The sequence below is a fragment of the Pongo pygmaeus genome, chromosome 4 (genome assembly GCF_028885625.2).
Source record: "Pongo pygmaeus isolate AG05252 chromosome 4, NHGRI_mPonPyg2-v2.0_pri, whole genome shotgun sequence".
Lineage (NCBI taxonomy): Eukaryota > Metazoa > Chordata > Mammalia > Primates > Hominidae > Pongo > Pongo pygmaeus.
Window position 1 is genome coordinate 91,832,481 of NC_072377.2, and position 13,063 is coordinate 91,845,543.

Below are 13,063 nucleotides of genomic sequence, written 5' to 3' on the forward strand. Positions count from 1 at the left end.
AAAGTCTTACCTCATTTCAGCATTAACTCAAAAGTCCACAGTCCAAAATCTCATCTGAGACAAAGCAAATCCCTTCTGCCTATGAGCCTGTAAAATCAAAACCAAGCTAGTTACTTCCTAGATACAATGGGGGTACAGGCATTGCATAAATACAGCCATTCCAAATAGCAGACATTGGCCAAAACAAAGGGGCTATAGGACCCATGCAAGTCCAAAGTCCAGTGAGGCAGTCAAATCTTGAAGCTCCAAAATGACCTCCTTTGACTCCATGTCTCACACCCAGGTCTCGCTGATGCAAGAGGTGGGTTCCCATGGTCTTGGGCAGCTCTGCCCTTGTGGCTTGGCAGAGTACAGCCTCCCTCCTGACTCCTTTCACAGGCTGGCATTGAGTGTCTGAGGCTTTTCCAGGCACACAGTGCAAGCTATCAGTGGATCTACCATTCTGGGGTCTGGAGGATGGTGGCCCTCTTCTCACAGCTTCACTAGGCAGTGTCTTCGTAGAAACTCTGTGTGGGGAATCTGACCCCACATTTCCCTTCCTCACTGCCCTACAGAGGTTCTCCATGAGAGCCCCATCCCAGTAGCAAACTTTTTTGCCTGGGCATCCAGGCATTTCCACACATCTTCTGAAATCTAGGCAGACGTTCCTAAACCTCAATTCTTGACTTCTGTGCACTGGCATGCTCAGCACCACATGGAAGCTGCCAAGGCTTGGGGCTTCCACCCTCTGAGGCAACAGCCCGCACTGTACTGTGGCCCGTTTTAGTCACAAATGGAGTGACTGGGATGCAGGGCACCAAGTCCCTAGACTTCACACAGCATGGGGACCCTGGGCCTGGTCCATGAAACCACTTTCTCCTAGGCCTCTGGGCCTGTGATGGGAAGGGCTGCCATGAAGACCTCTGACATGCTCTGGAGACATTTTCCCCATTGTCTTGGAGATTAACATTCGGCTCCTCATTACTTACACAAATTTCTGCAGCCAGGTTGAATTTCTCCTTACAAAATGGGATTTTTTTTTCTATCACATTGTCAGGCTGCAAATTTTCCAAATCTTTATGCTCTTCTTCACTTATGAAACTGAATGACTTTATCAGCACGCAAGTCACCTCTGGAATGCTTTGCTGCTTAGAAATTTCTTCCACTGGATACCCTAAATCATCTCTCTCAAGCTCAAAGTTCCACAAATCTCTAGGGTGGGGCAAAATGCTGCCAGTCTCTTTGCTAAAACATAACAGGAGTCATGTTTGCAACAGTTCCCAAAAAGTTCCTCATCTCCATCTGAGACTACCTCAGCCTGGATTTCATTGTCCATATCATTATCAGCATTTTAATCAAAGTCATTCAACAAGCCTCTAGGAAGTTCAAACTTTCCCATATTTTCCTGTCTTCTTCTGAGTACTCCAAACTGTTCCAACCTCTGTCTGTTACCCAGTTCCAAAGTCGTTTCCACATTTTTGGGTGTCTTTTCAGCAACACAACACTCTACTTGTACCAATTTACTGGATTAGTCCATTTTCACGCTGCTGATAAAGACATACCCGAGACTGGGCAATTTACAAAAGAAAGAGTTTTAATTGGACTTAGAGTTCCACGTGGCTGGGGAAGCCTCACAATCATGGTGGAAGTCACAGAGAAGCAAGTCACATACTACATGGATGGCAGCAGGCAAAAAGAGAACTTGTTCACAAAAACTCCCCCTTATAGAAACCATGAGATCTCGTGAGACTTACTCACTATCATGAGAACAGCATGGAAAAGATCTGCCCCCATGACTCAATTACTTCCCACCGGGTCTCTCCCACAACACATGGGAATTCAAGATGAGATTTGGGTGGGGACACAGCCAAACCATATCAATAGCCAAGATGCTACTGTAAATAGTCATCTTTGCATTTTATTTTCTAACTTGTCTAGCTATATAGCAATATATGAAAATTTGTATATGACCTTGTACACAGAAACTTCATAAATTAACTTATTAATTATAACATTCTGTCTGTAGACTGTTTTGAGTTTTTGATGTATGCAATCATATCACTAAAAACAAAATTTCCATTTCTTTCAAATCCCAGTAGCTTTTAATTTTTTTATGCATTTTTATAATTTCAATTTTTATTCTAGATTCAGAAGGTGTATGTACACATTGGTTACATGAGTATATTACGTGATGCTGAGGTCTGGGGGTATGATTGATCTCATCACCCAGGTAGGGAGTATAGTGCCCAGTAGTTAGTTTTTTGACCCTGTATCTCTGCCAGATTTTGATATCAGGGAGATGTTGGCTTCATAGAATGCATTAGGGAGGAGTCCGGCCTCTTCAACTTTTTTGGAATAGTTTCAATAGAATTGGCTCCAGGTTTTCTTTGCATATCTGGTAGAATTTGGCTATGATTCCATCTGGTCCAGGGCTTTTTTGGTTGATAGGTTTATTACTGATTCAATTTCAGAACTCAATATTGGTCTACTCAGGGTTTCAATTCTGTCCTGACTCAATCATGGGAATTTATATGTTTCCAGGAATTTATCTATTTTCTCTAGATTTCCTAGGTAATGTGCATAGAGTTGTTTGTAATACTCTCTGAGGATCATTTAGATTTCTGTGGGATTAGTTGTAATGTCACCTTTGTTGTTTTCTGGTTTTGCTTATTTTGGTCTCCGTTTGTTTCTTTGTTAATTTAGTTAGTGGTCTATAGATCTTGTTTATCCTTTCAAAGAAGAATTGTTGGTTTTGTCGATTCTCTGTATGAATTTTTGGGTCTCGATGTCATTTGGCTCTGCTCTGATTTTATTTATTTCTTTTCTTCTGTTAGTTTTGGGGTTAATTTGTTCTTGTTTTTATAGTTCCACTAAGAGTGATGTTAGATTGTTAAATGGAAATCTTTCTAACGTTTTGAAATAGGCATTTAGTGCTATAAACTTTCCTCTTAACACTGCTTTTGCTGCATCCAGGATATTTTGGTATATTGTGTCTCTGTTTTCATTATTTGATTTCTTCCTTAATTTCATTGTTTACCCAAAATCATACAGAAGCAAGTTGTTTAATTTCCATGTAATTTTGCAGTTTCGGGAGATCTTCCTGATGTTGGGTTCTATTTTTATCCCACTGTGGTCTGAGATTAAGGTTGGTATGATTTTAATTGTTTGGGATTTATTGAGACTTACTTTATGACTGAGCATGTAATTGAGCTTAATGTGTGTTCCATGTGCAGATGTACATTCTGTGGTTGATGAGTATTCTGTAGATGCCTATTAGCTCCAATTGGTCAAGTGTCGAATTGAAGTCCAGAATTTCTTTGTGAGTTTTCTGTCTTGATGATCTGACTAATGCCGTCAGTGGGTTGCTGAAGTCTCCCACTATTATTGTGTGGCTAAGTCTTTTCAGAGGTCTAGAAGTACTTGTTTTATAAACCTAGGTTTATAATATACATGCTAGGAGCATGTGTATATATATAATATATATGAATTATATATTATAATATTATAATAGATATAATATATTATATATTATATATTATATGTTATATCTATTATATATATTATATGTTATATATAATATATAATATTATTATATTATATTATATATTATATATTATATGTATTATATATGTATTATATACATGTATATGTATATAAATATACATGCTGGGAGCATGTATATTTAGGGTAGTTAAGACTTCCTGATGAACTGAACCTTTTATCATTAAGTAATTTCCTTCTTTAATTTTTTTTACTGTTTTTGGTTTAAAGTCTATTTTATCTGATACATAAATAGTGACCCCTGCTCTGTTTCATTTTCCATTTTCTTAACAGGTCTTTCCAGCTTTAAGCCTATATGTGTCATTTGAGATGGGTCTCTTGAAGACAGCAGAGAGATAGGTCTTGCTTTTTTATTCAATTTGCCACTCTGTGCCTTTGGAGTGGGGGCATTGAGACCATATACAATCAAGGTTAATATTGATATGTAAGATTTTTATCATATTGAAGTTTTTATTTGGTTGCTTTGTAGTTTCTATAGTCTGGTTGCATTATAGGATCTGCAGGCTATTTTCTTCAGTGTGTTTTTATGGTGCCTGCTATTATTCTTTCAATTCCATGTTTAGAAGTCTCTTAAGGATCTCTTGTAAGGCTCACTTAGCAGTAATGAATTCCCTTAGAGCGTATTGTCTGGAAAAGATTTTATTTCTCCTTCACTGATGAAACTTAGTTTGGCAGGATATGAAATTCTTGGTTGAAATTTATTCTCTTTAAGAATGCTGAAAATAGGCCCCAATGTCTTCTGGCTTGTGGGGCTTCTGCTGAGAAGTCTTGTTGTTAGAAGTCTGATAGGGTTCCCTTTGTATGTGATCTGATCTTTTCTCTAGCTGCCTTTAAGATTTTTTTCTTTGATGTTGACATTGGACAATCTGGTGACTACATATGCCTTGGTGATGTTCATTTTGTATAGTATCTCACACGTGTTCTGTGGATTTCCTGTATCTGGATGTCTTATTCTCTGGCAAGATTAGGGGAATTTTCTTTAATTATTCCCTCAAATATGTTTACCAAGTTGTTTACTTTTTCTCCTTCTCTCTCAAGAATGCCAATAATTCATAGGTTTGGTCACTTTACATAATCCCATATTTGTCAAATCTGTTCATTTTTTAAAATGCTTTTTTCTTTATTTTTGTTTGACTGGCTTAGTTCTGAAGACTGGCATTCAAGCCATAAAATTTTTTCTTTGCTTGGTCTAATTTATACATAAAGCTTTCAATTGAATTTTGAAATTCCTTAAGTGAGTTTTTCAACTCCAGAAGCTCTGATTGATGTCTTTTTAAGATACTCGTCTCTTCCTCTATTTCCTGGATTGCTTTAGGAGTTTGTGTTGATTTTCAACCTTGTCTTGCATCTCATTGAGCTTCCTTGTAATCCACACTTTGAATTTTTCATTTGTTATTTCTGAGTTTCCATTTTGGTTAGGGACCTGATATGGTTTGGCTCTGTGTCCCCACCCAAATCTCATGTTGAATTGTTATCCCTAATGTTGGCAGTGGGATCTGGTGGAAGGTGGTTGGATCATAGGTGTGGTTTCTAATGATTTAGCACCATCATTCTAGTTCTGTCTTGTGATAGAGTTCTCCTGAGATCTGCTTGTTTAAAAGTTTGTAGCACCTGTCCCCCTTCCTCCTGCTCCCCTTACATAAGACATGCTTGCTTCCCATTCCCCTTCCACCGTGACTGGAAGTTTTCTGAAGCCTCCTCAGAAGCAGAAACCTGTCCTGCAAAATCATTAGCTAATTAAACCTCTTTTCTTTATAAATTACCCAGTTTCAGTTATTTCTTTATAGCATTGCAAGAACAGACTAATACAGAAAATTACTACCAGAGAGGTAGGGCATTGCTATAAAGATACCTGAGAATATGGAAGCAACTTTGGAACTGAATAATGGGCAGAGGTTGGAACAGTTTGGAGGGCTCAGAAAAAGACAAAGGAGATGAGGGAGACTTTGGAACTTCCTGGAGTTTTGTTAAATGGTTGCAACCAAAATGCTGAGAGTAAAAGGGACAGTGAAGTCCAGGCTCAGGAGGTCTCAGATGGAGATGAGGAACTTATTGGGGACTGGAGTAAAGAACACTCTTGCTGTGCTTTAGTAAACAGACTGGCAATATTGTGCCCGTGCTCTAGAGATCGGTGGGAATTTGAACTTCAGAGAGATGATTTAGGGTATCTGGCAGAAGAAATTTCTAAGCATGTTCAAAACGTAACCTGGCTGCATCTAAAAGCCTATACTCATTTCCATAAGCAAAGAAATGATCTGAAACTGCAATTTATATATAAAAGGGAAGCAAAGCATAAAAGTTCAAAAAATTTGCAGCCTGGCCATAAGGTAGAAAAGAAAATCCCATTTTCAGGTAAGCAATTAAATCCTTCTGCAGAAATTTGCCTAAGTAAAGAGGAGCCCAATGTTAGTAGCCAATACAATGGGGAAAATGACTGGAAGGTATTTCAAAGACCTGCATGGCAGGCCCCCCAACCACCAAACCCTTCGTCCATCACAGGCCTGGAGGCCTAGGAGGGAAGAGTGGTTTCATGGGCAAGGCCCAGGGCTCCATTGCCCTGCACAACCTCAGGACACTGCTCCCTGTGTCCCAGCCACTCCAGCTCCAACTGTGGCTAAAAGGATCCCAGATACATTTCAGGCCACTGCTTGAGAGGGTGCAAGCCACAAGCCAAGGTTTTCATGTGGCATTTAAGCCAAGGTTTTCATGTGGCATTTAGCCTTCAGGTGTGCAGAGGGCAAGAGTTGAGGCTTAGGAGTCTCCACTTAGATTTCAGAGGATGTATATAAATGCCTGGATGTCCAGGCAGAAGTCTGCTGAAGGGGCAGAGTCCTTATGGAGAACCTCTACTGGGAAAGTGAAGAGGGAAAATGTGGGATTGGAGACCACACACAGAGTTCCCACGGAGCACTGCCTAGTGTAGCTGTGAGGAGAGGGCCACCATCCTCCAGACCATAGAATGGTTGATCCACTGGCAGCTTGTATCACATGCCTGGAAAAGCTACGGGTGCTCAATACCAGCCCATGAAAGCAGGTGCAAAGGCTGTACCCCATGGAGCCATGGGGCAGAGTTGCCTAAGGCCTTAGGAGCCCACCCTTTGGATCAGTGTGGCCTGGATATGAGACATGGAGTCAAAGAAGATTATTTTGGAGCTTTGGGATTTAATGACTTCCCTGCCGGGTTTTGGACTTGCATGGGGTTTGTAGCCCCTTTGTTTTGGCTGATTTATGTTTTTTCAAAAGGGAATATTTACCCAATGCCTATACCCCCCATTGTACCTTGGAAATAACTAACTTGTTTTGATTTTACAGGCTCATAGGTGAAAGGGACTTTCCTTGTCTCACATGAGACTTTAGATTGCACTTCTGTGTTAATGCTGAAATGAATTAAGACCTGGGGGACTGCTTAGAAGGGATGATTATATTTTGCAATGTGAGAAGAACATGAGATTTGGGAGGGGCCAGGGGCAGAATGATAGGGTTTGGTTCTGTATCCCCATCCAAATCTCATTTTGAATTATAATCCCCAATGTTGGAGATGGGGCCTGGTGGGAGGTGATTGGATCATTAGAGTTGTTTCTAATGGTTAGGCACCTTTCCCCCAGTGCTGTCTCATAATAGAGTTCTCCCAAGATCTGCTTGTTTGAAAGTGTGTAGAACCTCCTCCCTCTCTCTTCTTCCTGTTCCTGCCATTTAAGACATGCTTGTTTCCTCTTCACCTTCTGCCATGATTGTAAGTTTCCTGAGGCCTCCCCAGAAACAGAAGCCTGTACAGCTTACAGAACCATGAGCTAGTTAAATCTCTTTTCTTTATAAATTACTCACTTTCAGGTATGTCTTTCTTTATAGCAGTGTGAGAACAGACTAATACAGACCATTGCTGGAGATCTAGTGTGATCCCTTGGTGGTGTGACTACACTCAGATTTTTTATGGTGTCAGAATTCTTATGCTGGTTCCTTCTCATCTGGGGATGATGACATTTTTAATTTTTGTAATGATTTTCATGCAGGTAGAATTTTTTCTTTTGCTTTCTTTCTTTCCCTATAATATTATTGCTTATTTTTCTTTCCCTTTTTCTCCTTCCCTAGAGAGTGTGACATAGAGAATGCTGTGTTGTGTCTTTTGGCTTCGCTTCTACAGCCCTACTCACTTCTTTTGACAGATATTATATTGGGCTGTGCAGTTTGACCTACAAGGTACCAAATGGCATTTATGGGTGAGAGCCAGCCATAGCCAATGCAGCTGGGTATTTACTTGATCCTTGTTTAGTGGGAGAAGCTCTCTATTACATAAGGCAATGGGCTGATCTGAGGAATGAACAATGAGCTCCCTATTCAGCCCCAGGTAGACAGAAGAACAACATACACAAACAAGGCAGACCCACCTATAGGTCCCATAATGGCAGGCAAAAACACCAGCACCAAGGGAGAATCCCATGGGCAGCCACCAATCATGCAGAAGTGTGCCTAGGTGTGGAACTGGGAGACCTCCTCAGCCCCAGTTTCTCTGCATGGGGAGTATGGGTAGCCTAAAGGCCTAACCTAGGAGAGTGGGATGCCTGGAAATGAAGCATAGAGGGCCCAGCTTCACAACAATTTCTGCAAAGGAAGGATGGGCCAGCTCAGGCTGCTTATCTTGGTGAGTGGTTGCTCCAATTGCCTGGAGCAAAGAAGGCACAGTTGCACCATGATCTTGGCACAGGAAGGATGGAGTGGTTTAGGTTGCAGGTCCAGGCAAGTAGATCCCCTGAAAGCCTGTAGATCTGCCTGACCATAAAGTAGAGAGGGTCCTGCTGCACCACAATCTCTGTGCAGGAAGAGTGGGGCAGTTCAGGCTGTTGACCCAGGTGAGCAGGTCCTCTGAATGAATGCCTGAAGATCTGCCTGGGCATGGAGTGGGAAAGAGCTCCCCTGCACCAGTATCTCTGCACAGGAGGTTTGGGGCTACTTAGCCTACTAAACCAGGCAAGTGGGTACTCTGAATGCCAGGAGATCTGCTGAAGCATGGAGTGATGAGAGTTCCTCTATAGCATGATCTGTGCCCAGGAACGAAAAGGCAGCTGCCTGAGCTGGACCTCCAGGCAAGTGAGTGCTCTAAATGCCTCTAGATATGCTGGAAGGTGGAGCAGAGGGCTCACTGTACCCCCATCTCAGGGGAGCAGACCAGGACACCCAGCAATGGCACATGAAGACGTGCTTTAGGTCACCAAGCTTCCCCAGCTGCAAGTCTAGTTTCCCAAGAGAAACCACAGCTGTAGCAGCTCTCCTCGCACCCAAGGCCTGCAACGTGGGAGAGCATATTTCCAGTGTCGGCTGCTGAGGCACTTTCCACAATTCTGGCTATAGAATCCCCTACCTCACTCCAGAGCAAGCACTCCAATCTCTGGCCTGAGACTAAAATGCCTGTGCAGCCAAGCTGCCCAAGTAGCCAAAGAATCACTGACTTTATACACACCCACATTAAAAGTGGCATGCTCTCAGTCCCAGGCCTGGGAAAATGCCTGCAGCCTGTCCCGGTTCTGGGGAATGCCTTCAGCTTTCCCCAGTGTCTTTCACTCACAGAGTCTCTAAATGTGTGCCCAAGTTAGCTCCAGGGTTTGAGAGAAACAAAGTGCTCTCCCTTGGCCTGGGTTGCTTGGATCCCCAGTTGAAAGCTGAGTCACAAAGAGAGGTTCTCTGACTCTCTCACGTACTGGGGCTTCACTTATGTTTATTGAACAGATGCCATCATGGGGCCTGTTTGCCCACATTCTCCTCCCCAAAATCTGAGGCATCCTTCACGATTCTAGTGTGATTCTAGTGGAGTTCCATTTTCTTTCTTGAATTGAAGCCCACAGAGTTGAATCTTCTGCACTATCTTGCTATTCATAATTCACCATCTTGGGAAAAAAAGCTTTTAGTTTTCCTTGCCTACAAAACAATGTTTAATAGAAATAAGGTCTTTCTTTCTCATTTTTAGCTCAGAGGAAACCTTTCAACATTTCTTCTTTAAGTATGATATTTGCTGTAGGCTTTTTGTACATCTGCACCATAATCAGATTAAGGAACTCTTCCACCCCATTCTTAATTTCCTAAAGTTTTTATTATGAATGGAAGATAAGTTTTATAAAATTATTTTTCTGTATCTACCTTTCTCTTTTATTCTGTTAATGTTGTAAATTTAAAAAAATTATTTACAAATGGTAAATACTCTTGCATTTCTGGACTATATTCCATTTGATCCTGATATAATAGCCTTTTCATATATTGCTAGATTCTGTTTATTAATCTTGTTTTAGAATTTTGGTATCTCTGTTTATGAATGAGATTAGCCTGATATTTGCCTTATGCTGACTTCTCAGATTTTGCTTTTAAGGTTATGCTGGCCTCATAAACACATTGGAATGCAGTCACTCTTTTTTTTTTTTTCTAGAAGACTTTGTATAAGATTGGCACTCTTGTTTGTGTGTGTGTGTGCGCGCGTGCGCATGCACATGCGTGTTTGTATACACACAAAAAATAATATTTGGTAGAATTTTCCCACAAGACTCTGAATCATAAGTTTCCATTTTGATGAAGGTTTAAAATGCTGATTCAATATAAAAGTTATATGATGGGAAGAAGGAGCAGCAGTTCAGCAATCCATTTTCTTCTTTTACTGGAAAGACATCTTGGTAGAAAGACAGATGACCAAATCAAGTAAACATGCTAATGATAGACCGCCTCAACACCAACTCAGTTTAGCATTAGGCACCCAGTATATTTTCTGATAGACTGGCCTATGGTGGGGAGAAATTTGTCATTTTCAAAATAATTTTTTCTTCATTGCACTAAGAATTAAACTTTGCCATTTCAATTTTCTCTACTCTTATTGGCTTAATTGTAAACACCTCCAAGTCAGGTGTTTTCTTCTAATGTTCACTTTTATTCACCACTTCAGGGTCCAACATAATGAACCGACTGATGGGAAAAGAATCAGAAGAAAACATTAATCTCCAGAATGCTATTTCCACAATTTCCATGTACTCATTAGGGAAAAAATGAACTATTGAAGCAAAAGTTATTTGAAGGTATCTTGTAATTAGCAGATAAAGCAAAACTGCTCGATCTTGAAGGTAAGATCAGTCCAAGTCTTTTCAATTGCCACACATGCCTTCACCAACATGTAGTCTCCCCAAGGAAGAACAAAGGGATAAATAAGATATTTGAGTTGACAGTTTGATATGAGAAACACTTAATTTTCGGTGGGTTATCTCAGTCATAACTCAGCAACTATTTCCCATCACTTTCTAATAACACAAAAGGTAATCATTATGTTGTGATGTCATGTTCTTAGAAATGTGATTCAAGAGAGTCACAGTGCTCTTCAACATGCTTTCCTCTTTCCTTAATCATTTTCAAACTGGATAACTTACATTTGAAGTGACATGGAGAATGATTTTTTTCTTTATACAACAAGGTGGGGAGTGGGGAACCCTCCTCTTTTAGAACAAACTCAGGGTTTCTCAAGGAAGTGTTAATCTATATTGCTGTCAAACAAATTATTTTTTCAATTAAGGCATAAGGGAACTCTTTGTATTTCTTAAAAATGAAAAAGCTCTTTATTAATCCTCTTGGGTTGTGACATGGACAAAATTATCAATAAAATCATAGCCTTTATACAAGCCTCCAAAACCTTCAGAAACTGAACTGAACAGTTCTGATCCTCCATAGGCACAGCTCTTCCATTAGGTCAGGAACTGTTTTAAACTGCCGATATTCTTTAAATCTGTTATACACTCTACAAATAGAATTTTCTTTATTTCAACACAGAATTGGCCGTAACTGATTTGATCAGTCAGATTTAGTTCAGCTCATATTCATACTATAATGTTAAAGCGTGGAGAGACATAATGGTCCTACCATTCTTAACAAACTCAGACTGCTATGACAATATACACTGAAGAGTTTGCATACTCTACAGTTCTACTGTTGTCATATACCCAAAGCTACTGTTTCTATTTCTAAAATGTCTTAGGACCTGGGAAAATAGTATGCTTTTCAAAAGACAGATAACTTACACTAAAGTATATCAAGCACCAGGAAACACTGTATTTATATCATTAGCACATATTGTATCCTCTTGTCATTAGCAAATTAGAAGCTTGGTAAGCATTTAAATATGAAAAGATAAAAGGGATGATAGAAGATGTACTAATAGCAAAATCTCATCTTGCATAAATGGAGTTTACTGGGATGAAATAAACATATTCTGAATTACTAATACAGGGTGGTTACCATTGCCCTAAAGTATTACAGGGTGGCACTATTTACAATTATTGTCAATCCCCAATGTGCTAACTCAGAATGAATTTCTTGATATAACACTAGGTTATATTTAAGCAAATGACACAATAATCTATATAGGTGATAATATGGTTAAAAATGCATTTATTATGAAAAATATGGGAACACTAATAACTAAAAAATGTATAGGCAATAAAACGCATCAAGACTACTATAATTTTGGTTTGTTTGTTTCAAGAATGCTTTGTTTTTGAAAAACAGAATTAATTTTGTAAGGAGATAGGCAGAAACTTTTCAAGAGATTCTGAAGGAAAATTTTAACTGAGCTAGAAGTTCAGATAGTGGTCCCTGGGGGTGGTTCTCTTTTAAAATATTTCTAAGGAAGTCTGGAAAAAATTTATGTCTCTCAAGGAAAAAAATTGTTTTAGGATGTTGAGAGAAACAAAAAGATGTATATGATCACCAAGAGATGAATAAAAAAAGCAGAAAGAATGGTTCGGTCAGATAATTCCCCATGTTAGCTATCAGATATTACTGTCTGTTCAAGGTTTCTTAACTATCAGCCTGACTTAAGCAGAGTACTCAGGAGGGCCATATGTACCTTATCAAGGGTATGTATACCTGATATAAAAGTTGAGTCTAATTGCTTTGTCATACCTGCATATTTTTAGAAGGAAAAAAAAAAGATCACATAAAGTGTAAGACAACAAAATTAGTCTGGGTGCAGTGGCTCATGCCTGTAATCCCAGAGTTTTAAGAGGCTGTATCAGGAGAATTGCTTGATGCTAGGAGTTCAAGACTAGCCTGGGCAACATAGTGAGACTCTGCCTCTACAAAAATAAATAAAATAAAAGAGTACAAAATTACTAAAACCTAATCCCCAATAATAGGTATGCATAAAGTAAATTATATATATAATACAATGAGATATATCATTTTTAAAAGGTGACTACATCAAAGGAGGTAATAAAAACTTGATAAAAATTAAAAATAAAGGAAACAAGGTGTAAATTTTGTCACCAAACTCAGAAAACTTTGGAAAAGCAAAGAGATATTATTAAAAATTATCCCAGGAAAAGTGCTCTGAAAGACTGTCCCAACACATCAGGACTTAACAATTATAAACCACTAAAGTTTATGTATGAAAATGATGGATTCTAGAAGTATATGAAGCAGTGTATGAAGTATATAAACTTCATTAGATTATGCCAAGGGGTCTTCTAAAGTAGTTGCATAGTTTACCATCACTTCACCAAAT